Below are 11,075 nucleotides of genomic sequence, written 5' to 3' on the forward strand. Positions count from 1 at the left end.
GGCAGAGGAAAGGAAAGACCGAAGGAACTTCATGCGTACACCAAGAAATACCAGAGGTGGGTTGGCTTGCTCTGGGCAGGAGTCAGTTAATTTCAGCCCGTGGGCCAAATCCAGCCCCTGGCTTGTTCGGTGAAGTTTTCCTGGAACACAGCTCTGCTCATTGTTTACATGTGGTCTGTGGCTACTTTTGTGTGGAATGGGCAGAACTTAGTTGCGACATAGACCATCTGGCCTGCAGAGTCCCTTTCAGAAAAAGTTGCCAACTAGAGGAAAAAGATGAAAATGAGAAATAGCAGCATCCACATGCTCCCAAAGTGTAGTTGTTTATTTCTCTCCAGAAAATCCACTGTAGCAGGAATGATTTGAGTTAGATGGAAGAAAAGACTGGAAGGGTAGAGAGATTCCACCCCCTGAAAGAGAGATGAACTTCCCTTGGGAAAAGGAAAGACTCCCTAGGAAAAGGAAATGGTCACTCATCTGTTCCAAGAAATGGGGATGTGATCTATCTGGAACTTCTGGGTTCCTTCTCAGTCCAGATGTGGAGTGTCGGGGAATCTCTAGGAGCCCAGCGTCTCTGGCGGTGGGCTGAGGATTATGAAGAGAAAGCCCCGCGGAGGAGGTGTTAGGAGTGAGGCAGGCATGGAAAACCTGACTTTTTCTTCTGGCGAGATAGAAATCAGAAGGCAGGGGTGGTGGAGGCAGACAACGGAAGAGGCTGTCCTCTGTGGCTGTGCCGGAGTGAATTAATTCACGGCATATGTTCCCAGCATCTGTCATGGTGACCTGGACTGGAGGGGTCAGTGAGAGAGGGGACTCTGCCAGGGCTGAGCATTAGCCCAGAATTCCCGGGCTGCAGGGGCTCTTGGCTCCCACAGAACGGTGGCTGGCCAGCCCGCCCAGGAACATCTGCTGCAGCTGCAGTACACAGCCCTGCCTTGAAGAGGAGGGACAGAGTCCCCTCTGCGTGCTCTCTGAAAGAAAACACCTGTCTGCAGAGGGGCTGGGAGAAGCCCAGGAAGAGGCCTGCCCAACGCTCCCTGCTAGACCTCGAGCTGCCATGGACGCAACCCAGCGGCCACATGTTCAGCCGTGGATGGCAAGGAGCAGCAGGGAGGGGACCCCCTGCCCTGGATGGAAAGACACAGGAGTCATGGAACTTAATACAGTCCCAGAATCCCCCTGGCAAGCTATTTGGGGTGCTTGGTACACCTCGGGAGCCAGAGGTCAACCTGGAAGACGGAAGGCAGGAAGGCTGTGGCCGAGGGTGCCGATGATGCCACATTTGCTCTCTGCTCTTCTGCGCCATAGCAGGATGACCTTGGCATGTCCCCATACCTCTTGAGTCTTGGTGTTCTTTCTATAGAGTGGGGCTGAAAATAGTCTCTAGCTCATAGGCCTGACCTTGCTGGCCCACAGTCAGCACCCATTGAAGGTTAGTTCTGGTCACACCGGAGGGGTAGGCCATGGGTACCCATTGCTCCTGAGTGTTGGCACATTAGGCACCAACAGAGGCCAAGTGAGCACCAACCCCAAGGTCATGAACTGGAGAACCACTGGCTTACCCTGACCCACAGAACATATTCCATGTGACTTACACACTCATAACTGTTGACTTACCTGCTGGCATTTCAAACAGAAAGGTTTCTTATTAAAACTTGGATTCTCAGCTTGTCTTAGAGAAGCAGGAGATGTGTCCACCCTGGGACCGTGGTCCTCACGGTGGCAATGACTTGAGCATTGGAACAACAGCTCCAGGAAGCAGAGGTGATTCAGCAGCCACCCCTGGGTACGTTCCTGCCTGGCCGCTGCAGGCGTCAGACTTGAGGATTCTGTTCCCTTAGGACACCCAACCGGAGTCGTGTTCCTGAACCTGGAGTCCAGATTTGCAGGCCAGCGCCCTTTGTCACTGACCAGGACTTTAGCCTGATGGACAAGTGAAATCGTGTGAGCTCTGTAGGAGGTCCAGCTTACCAGGACACCTAGCCCTAGGTCTGCATAGATCTGACAAGAGGTTAAGCAGAGTCACGGGACATTTCCAGAGCCGATAACTGGACCCTCAGCCATTTGCCCTCTGCTGCACTGTTGAAAGACACTCTGCCCTGGAGCTGCCCTTCTCCTCCAGAAGAATCTCCAGCTCAGCAGTGGCCGGAAGGTAGGGAGGTTGCTTTCTTCCTTCTGTAGTGGTGCCAGGGCCTCAGTCATGCTGCAGTGCTATCATGAAAATGGGCATAGCCAGAGCACATACCCAAACCCTGGCCAGCCAGGCTGCAGGGTGGGTCAGGAGGAGGGGTAGTCCCCCACGGGAGCGCCACTCAAGAGCGATCTATGCAAGGAGTGTGACTAGCAGACATCACACCAACTGTGGTGGCTTTGGGGTCTGCCCTGGTACCCAGGTGGCACCATGTACTTCCCAGGTGGCACCTAGCCAGTTTCCAGACATGGCAGAGCTACACAAGTTCACCACTTCTGGTCAGTGCAGGACAATCTCTCCACCAGAGCTCCCTGCTGAGAGGCCAGGACCTTGCTTGCTTGCTATCCACTCCTTCTTCAAAGCCCTTTTGTCAGATCCCAGACCTTCAAGGTCACCTGAAGCCTTTTCCTACTACTCCTGCTTCCTCTCCCCTCTGTCTCTCACAGACAATAAATCTCTTGTGCCTCCAACTCCATCCGGGGTCTTTTTCCCAGAGGATCCAAACAGTGGGCCTTGGGTGTACCTGTGGAAAATGGGGCAGAGCCTCGGGCAGGCAGGGTTGAGAGGGCATAGCCCCTTACAGGTACAGCTAGTGGCCTCTCCCCCAAAGTGGTGAGTGCCCAGCCAGAATCTAAGGTAACCAAGAGGACTGAAAAGGAGGAACCACACCTCGCCACAGGCATTTGGCAAAATAACATGGTGTCTCAGCGGGAGGAGAAAACAGCTCCACCCTTTCTCACTGAAGTAGGACTTGGGGAGCCTCTGTTAGCAGCTGTATAGGCAGAGAATTGGGGTGACCTGGCACACCTACACCAGGGCCTGTAGGAGATAAGGAGGGACTTCCAGAGTGACACCTGCCACCCAGCAGGATCGGGAATCACCTGCAGAGGTGGGAGAAGAGAGAAAGTTTAACCAGCATAACCCAGACCTTTCCTGAGCAGGGACCAACCAACAAGGCCACCTCTGTGACACAGCAGGCCAGGGTTTCGTGCCTTCTGTGGGTAGAGGGGCAGATACTGAGGGTTTCGTGACAGGCCACACTTGTTCTGATGGGATCCCTAAGGATGTTCTCCACTAAGTCAGGATAAAAAGAAATAGTTCAGTTCTTTAATGAGAGAACAGAAGCAAAACAGATCCAGTTGGGCTGGGAAGGGTGGGGACTTTGGGGAAGGAAGGAATGCTTCCTATCTCGATCGTGGGGCTGGTTTACATGTTCATTTTTTATATTTGAAAAAAACCTATCAAACCATACGCCTTAAGTAAGGTGAGTTTATTGTATGTAGATCAAACCTCAGTGACCCAGGCCAAAAAAGCCCTCTCCCCCTCAGCCCGCCCATCTCAGGTAGGTGACTGGGGGTGGGGATACTGGGTGTCCCATGATTTCTTTGCTGTCCCTGAGCACCAGGTCTGGAGGCGGGAGTCACTGCGGTGCCACCTCCACAGCTAGCTTATTAGTTTTACCGTCAGTGTAATTTTCTATGATTCTGTTTAAAAAAGAAAATTCAGCATATTTGACTATTGGGAGAGCAGATGGTCCAATTTGTTGTAAAACACGGGCATTTGGGAGTTGTTTTTGACATTCTTCTGGAAGCCACAAGCTTGTTGACCAGAGTCAGGAAGGACGCAGGGCACTGGGAACACCCAAGATGGTTTCAAAAGGCGTTACCCAGAGAGGGCAGGCTGTGCCATCCTGTGCTCTGAAATCACACTTTTGACTTGGGGATGAGCAGAAATATAAGTTTTTGATGTTACATCCTTCAAAAACAAATAACATCAACCACTTTTAAGGTCATAGGATCCTATTTTAAGGTATTATGTTTACTTACACAATTAGTACATATTCACCAAATTTAAAACAATTTATTTATACATGATGGAATTCCCTTTTCACTCTGCCTTGCCTTTACCCATTGCACAGCCTTCCTCCCAAGGTGATCGGGTATCCTTCCAGAATATTCCACACATTGACGTACGCATGGCTATACCAGTCGGGACCCAGAACTCAGTTTCACTGTGATGGGGACCATTCTTGCAAGTATGTCCACATCTTGCTTTTTCCCTGTGACAGCCCATCTTGCAGGACTTTCCAAAACTCTCATCCTTGTTCCTTCTAATGGTGCACACTATTCCCTACTTTCGCTATTCCACAATATTATCTCCCATGAACCCTTCCTCGTGGATGTCATTCAGTTTGGGCCCCTTTCTTGAACTAGGGCTCCTTTTCCTCATACCCTCCTCTGAGGGAACATACTCCACCCAGATCTGGCTCGCCTCAAAATTCTTCCTGCCAGATGACCGTCAAGCCCCAAGCCCCAGAAAGGACAGACCACTCTTCTCCTTCCAAGTCACCTTCAGGGTAAGAAAATGGCAGAGGGAATGGCAGCTCTCAGGGATGGCTTGATCCGGGGCAGTGGGGGCTGAGGTGGGTGGGAGGGTGAGGTCACAGGGCAGAAGGTACATGATGGAGACAGAGAGGCCCGAATTGAAAAACTAGACCAGCCTGTATCTGGAGGTGGGGACTGGTGTCGTATTTAGTCTTAGAGAAAATCATAGTTGGAATCCGTTTTGCACATTTGTTTGATTATGGAGCAGAAATGGGAGAGCTCTGTGGCTAGACATGGCGTTAGGTGCCCTTATTAGCCACGTGTCCTAGCTCACGTTACTCACCTGCAATCACAGTAACCACCAATGTTCCCCCAGCTCCTTCTGGAATCAGGCACTGAGTGCTCTCTGTACAGCCACTCAGTGTTCTTAATTGTGAAGCCAGTGCCATAATCATACCCATTTTAGAGAAGAGAGATAAGACTTAACCCCAGGCCTTTCTCAGTCCATCTTCATGAAGCAGGTGACAGGTGAGCAGGGTCTGCCCCTGTTTTGTGTACCTGCCGGTGCTCAGTTCCTCTTCCTGATGCGGGAGGTGCAGCAGGGTTCTGCCCCTCCCCAGACTCCTCTTAGTGACCAGTGGTCCACAGCCTCTGCCCATTGACTCCAGGGGAGCCTTGGTTATAGGGAGTCTGCCTTTGAACCAAGATCAACAGGTTTTCCTTCTGACCCGCCTCAGGTGGGCTGGTTAAGGTGTTCTCCTAGAGCATAGAGGCAAAATCACATCACCTGCAAGACAGGGGCCCCAGAGAGGGCCACCTGGCCATGGACTGCCTATGTCAGAATCTCCTGCACAGCTTAGTAAACATACGGGTTTCCAGGCCCCCAACCTGCTGGCCCTGAAAGACCTGAGAATATGCATTTAACAAGCACCTTCCCAAACTTCTGACCCCATTGGGGACTTTGGGGAAGAGGTTGCAAATGGCAGACTTGCGGTAAAAACAAGTGGACCTGCTGCAGAGGCGCACGCTTAACCCCTGCAGCTCAGGAGGCTGAGGCAGGAGGATGGTGAGTTCAAAGCCAGCCTCAGCAACTCAGCGAGACCCTGTTTCTAGATAAAATATTAAAAAAGGGCGGGGGTGTGGTTCAGTGGTTAAGTGCCCCTGGGTTCAATCCCTGGTACCAAACCAGCAAACTAAAACAAACAAACCACAAACAACAAGTGGACCTCTGCTTCTTGGAAGGACCTAGCGATGCTGTGCCTACCTTTCCTCCTAGCACTGACTGCAGGAGCCGGGACGGGGACGGGGCTCTGTGGTTTCCTCCAGTCCCTGTCAGGACTCTGCCTTCTGGCTTCTGGGACGCTTTGAGTGTGGGACCACTGGTTGAAGGAGATGGCAATGCTAACCCCCATCAGCACTGATGCCTGGTGACCAGAGTGTGACAGACAAGGACAATTCTGGTGCACACTTCCTTTCTGTATGCAGATGGCATCTCGGTCCAGCTCGTGGAGCTTCTGGGGAAGGCACAGCCCCACCTTGCTACTGTCTGTCCTTTGGCAGCTGCGGCCTCGTGGACTTTCATGAAAGGTGCCCCAACTCCAGGTTGAATACCCTCCCTGGTTTAAAATTGGTTCAGTTCACAACCTCCAGGGGAGGCTCACAAGATGCAGGTGCCTGGCTCCACTCCAGACCTGGGGAACAAGAATCTCTGTGACCGGCCCTGGGAATATACATTTAAAATGTTCCAGCTGTGAGGACCCAGGGTCTTGGGGAGGAACCAAACGTAGGTTAATTGAGCTCCTAGCCAAGTCAGCCCCCTGGAAGCAGAGGGCCCTGGGGGAGCCTCCATCACAATTCGAGCCTGCTCCTCTGGCCTCTCCCACACCACACCTCCCGGCACAGCAGGACCCGGGCTCAGCCTCCTATCAGACTCCATCTCCTGTCACTTTCAGAGCCAGTTCATTAGTCCTTTATTATTCCCGTTCTCCTGCTTATCATTATTAATAATCACTCTACACAGGCCAGGGTGCTGACAGGTCCCTGCTGTCCATTCTTTCTGTCTGTCCTACTCCTGCCCACTTATCTGGCACTGACCTGATCTTTTCCCTGTTTAATTAAGCAGGGCTGGTCGGCCACTGTGGCCCAGGTGGAGATGAGGAATGATCACTCTCCTGATAGGCAGAGGAGGGCTGGTCCTGCAGCCTGTGCACGCCACCTCCCCAGAGGGGCACAAGGACAGGACGAGTTCCAGGAGGGCCATTTGGGGTCCGGAGGGCTGGGAGCTGGGTAGTTGATGATGAGTACCTATTGAACAGTAATGCCACTCAAACTTCAATGAGCCTGAGGATGGCCCAGGGGAGCACCCTAGGACCCAGGTTCCTGAGCCTGCCCCAAGTGATTCTGACGCAGTAGGTCTGTCTGGGGAAAGACCAGGAATCTGCATCCCTCATGAGCACCCAAGCAGTGCTACTGCTAATGGTGTAAGGACCACACTTTGAGTAGCTCTACGTTAACAGGCTGATCCAGCTTAGTGGGGAAAATGTGAGGCCCCTCATTCAAAAATGATTGAGAATTTCAAGACAGGAACCACAGACCATGAAATCAATGTTGGGGCCCTTCTCTGAGCAGGGTCCCATGTACCTGTACCAGTCTAATGCCATCAAGTTGACCCCTGCTGAAAGATGAGAAGAATGGGCGATCACCTTGGCAGCCTGTCGCTCACTCTGCAGTTCCTTCAGTGATTGGCACATCCAATTCTAATTCTATAAGAGACAAAATGGAAAGTCATAGGGCCCAAGATTCATAAGTCAGAGACTTATGGGGGAAGGGCCTCAAATAGGACTCAATTGGTAAGATTCTCAGAGGAGTTGCTGGTGAAGTCCAGGGAAGGGAACCAGGGCCTGCCTTTCACCAGAGTCCCCACCTTCAGGAAGAGAAAATCAGATGTCATCTGTGGGCAAACATTTAGTTCTTTCTACTACCCCTTATTGCACAAGACCCTGATAAATTACTTCCCTGAAGTGTGCATTATTGTCCCCCTTTATAGACCAGGAAACTGAGGTAGAAAGCAATACAATAACTTGCCGGGTGAGTGAGGCAGCCCGCCCACCAGGCCTGGGTGTGTGTTTGGGGCTGGGAGACTCTGCCTTGGTTGGGCTTAGAGTACAAAGGACCAGAAATTGCTGAGCCTGGTGTGTGTGGGGAGGGGGTGCTGTGGACAGGCACACACTTTTGTGCAGGAAAATGCATGGATACCCAAGTGCCAGCCAAAGATGGAAGGATTTATAGCAATTAAAATGTTTTGCCTGGGAGCTGTTTGGAGCCTTTTTTTTTTTTTGAAGCCAGAGTTTTCTGACTTCAAGGTGTTAACAGGCCCTCTAAATGGTTTTGTTTTTTAATTGCAGCAAATGACTGTGGAGCCATTAGATTTTGCCTCTCTGCGGTTGTTTCTGAGCCCTTTCGGTCCTCCTCCTTCTATTTATTCTGTTTAATTCAGTCAGGTAGCTCCGGGGCAATGGAGATCAATACTTCCCTTTGATAGAAAAGAGGCAGGTTTGAAACCTAGAGATAAAACTGACACATTTTGTATAAATTTAATTAAAAATGCACCTTTCCTGGCTTGTTGCAGGCACAAAGCCCAGGGTCTATCTCTCTATCTATCTGCCTCTCTCCCCTCTTCCTCTCTCTCTTCCTCAGCTTCTCTCTCTTTTCTTGGTCCTCACAGGGAGATCTCCAAATCCACCTCACCACAGTCTCATCTCATCTCCTGATTTGGGACTTGAACCATCTGTGCTGAGGGATGCCCAGGGAAGGGCGTGGAATTCCAAGCTGGCCAGTTTAGCCTCCTCACAGTGACCCGGAAGGGGAAACTGAGGGGGAGACCTGGGAGGCCGGGCCGAGGGGTAAGTTGGCTTTCTGGTTTAACACCTTCTTCTTTGGCCCCATAGCCTGGAGGCTCAGGGCTTCCTCTGTTCTGGAGCCGGCAGCTCCTCCCCGACCTGCCGTTGCAGATGCAGGGGCCGCTCACAGGGTGCGTGATAGGGCCCCGGGGCCACAGAAGCCTCGCACCCCTCTCTCTAGTAACCCCAGGGCTGCTGCGCACATCGTCTTGTGTTTTACAATCCACCCTTCACCTCTTCCCTGCCATCTCTCCCCCCTTGCCTTCGCCTCAATCCCATCTGGCTTTCCTCATTTTTCACTTGAGTGGGTTTCCTAGCCCTGACTCCGCTCTGGCCTCACTCTGCTCAACACCAATAAAACACACTCAACACAGGTAGAACAAGGTGCCCAGGCTCCGCCTGACAAATGACTTGCCCGGCCCTGGCTAAGCGTGGCTGTAAATCGACCCTCCTGCTGGCCGGCCTGGTCTCCGAGGCCCCTGGGTGGAGGCAGGGCTGGCCCTGAGGCCTTTCCCAGGGCCCTGGGTGTCCAGGAGGGGCAGGGTGGCAGGCTGGGACCGCTGAAATGTTTAGATTTTGGCTTTGGTTGGAGCAGCTCGGCGTCTTGGTTTATTGGGCTACAGCTTCGATGGCGAGCATGCCAGGCGCCATGCCGAGGTTCTACATTCACTTTAGAGGCCTCGCCACAACCCTGTGGGGCAGAGGTACGATGACTGGCCCTCTTTCACAGATGGGGACCCTGATGGAGGCTCAACAAGGTCACACGACTTGCCCAAGGTCATCTGCCCTGACTGAGACCAGGGCAAGTCTCCTGGGCTCTAAAGTCAGGGCTTCTCCTTTCTCGTCCTATGTGGGTGGCACCAGGCCGGGCACGCTGGGAGCAAGCCGTGACCTGCAGTCTCTAGATGGGATGGCCTCGCGCTGGGGGACCGGGGGCCATGGAGCCACCCACAGGCGTGCACCCGCATTTCATGAAGCGCCTACTGCTGGGCCCCCCAACGGAGGACATTGGTGGCTCCTTCTCCCAGAGCAAGTGATAGAATTGGGGGTGCCGTGCTCCTGTTCCCCATCGACCCTGGAACGGGAGCTGCCGCCACCTGGAGAAGCGGAGGGTGAGGCTGGTCCAGTTCATTCCGTTGCCAGCAGAGCCTCTGGAACCCCTTTCAGGGAATGTGCCCCCGGGCCTGTGGGTCTGACCTCACCCACAGGCATCACCGGGCAGGTCCCGTCTTTTGCTTTGAGTGTCTTTCAGGGCTGCAAGTGCCAGTTGGGTCTGGAGAGGTGGCCGCCCTGAGCTGGAGTCCTGGGCTGCCTCTCTGCCTCCTTCCTCACTGGTAATTACAAACACGGGCTGCTTTGTGTCTAAAATGGCCGAGATAATTGAAATGGAATTCGGAATGAGGGCCCTGCAGGCAACACTTGTTGAAAGAAGAAATAAAGATCGTTTAGGTCACGTCTTTTGTAATTTGCGTTTAATAATCGTACCAGGAGGTGCGCACAAAGGGAGAGGCGGCCTGTGAGCAGCTCCCAGCCTGCCCGCCACCCTCCCTGGTCTGCGGGGGAGGGGGAGAGGGAGGGGACCCCAGGTGGGCAGCTGAGGAGGGGGCGCTGGAGGCAAGCACCAGCGGGAGAGAGGTCTCTCCAGCAGCAGTGACAGTGACCAGAGACAGGGCCCAGCCGAGCTGCTATCCGGGGTGAGGCAGGGAGCACTTCCTCGGCTCTGCATAGACCCTCCACCCACGGGGCCTGCGGAGGTGAAGTGACAGCTGCAAGGCAGCAGGGGACAGATGTGGTGATTTCCACAGGCTGCAGTGGCGCCCTCCCTGGACCCTGCCACCCCTCGGTTGTGCTCACCAGGGAGGGTGGTGGAGGACCCGCCCATCAGCGAGACTGTGCGGATGATCTGCAGATGCAACTTGCAGGCCGTGGGTGTGGGCTCTGCAAAGTGTCCCCCAGAGCCCTGCAACCTGCCACTCCCTAGAGGCACACTGTCCACTGCTCATACATCCCCCTTCCTGTCCCCAAGACCCTGGGGAATTAAGATCTCAAGGGCTCCCCAGTGCAGGCACATCCTGGTGGGGTCGGGGAGCAATGGTGTCATGGACTAGACTCTGTCCCCACCGAGATTCACGTATTGAAGCTCTGACTCCCAGTCCCCTGAGTGTGGCTGCGGTTGGACGAGGGCCTTTAAAGAAGTGATAAAGTTAAATGAGGTCATAGGTTGGGCCCTCCTCCAACAACTGATGTCCTTATAAGAAGAGGAAACTTGGAGATGCAGAGACACAGGGGTGGGTGTGCGTGCTAGAGGAAAGGCAGGTGAGGACACAGCGCGAAGGCAGCCATCTGAGGCCAAGAGAGGGGCCTCGGGAGAGCCAAGCTGTCAACACCTTGCTCTTGGACTTCTAACCCACAGAAGTGTGAGAACATAAATTTCTGTTGTGGAAGGCGCCCGTCTGTGGTCCTGTGCTCACTGCCCAGCAGGCTGCTCCCATGGTGCTTTGCATGCAGACATTTGCCTCGCTGCTCCTCATCGGCAGGCCCCTTCCCTCTCCTGCTCAGATGTGCTGGAAAAGCTCCAAAGAGGGCAACTCCGATTGCTCCCCTTCCCCAGGGGGCCAGAATCCAGGTGGCACATGGCAGAGGAACTGTTCACGGTTCCTT

At 53.5% G+C, this 11,075-nt stretch overlaps 1 long non-coding RNA gene across 1 annotated transcript; it reads left to right on the forward strand.

The window, feature by feature from the left end:
• The first annotated feature begins 2,031 nt into the window (after positions 1–2,031).
• On the forward strand, positions 2,032–9,673 carry LOC124978160 (uncharacterized). Its single transcript, XR_007107329.1, has 3 exons — positions 2,032–2,152; positions 8,240–8,417; positions 9,279–9,673. It is a non-coding gene; the product is annotated as an uncharacterized LOC124978160 (long non-coding RNA).
• Positions 9,674–11,075: the final 1,402 nt, after the last annotated feature.

This window comes from Sciurus carolinensis, chromosome 2 (genome assembly GCF_902686445.1).
Source record: "Sciurus carolinensis chromosome 2, mSciCar1.2, whole genome shotgun sequence".
Classification (NCBI taxonomy): Eukaryota; Metazoa; Chordata; class Mammalia; order Rodentia; family Sciuridae; genus Sciurus; species Sciurus carolinensis.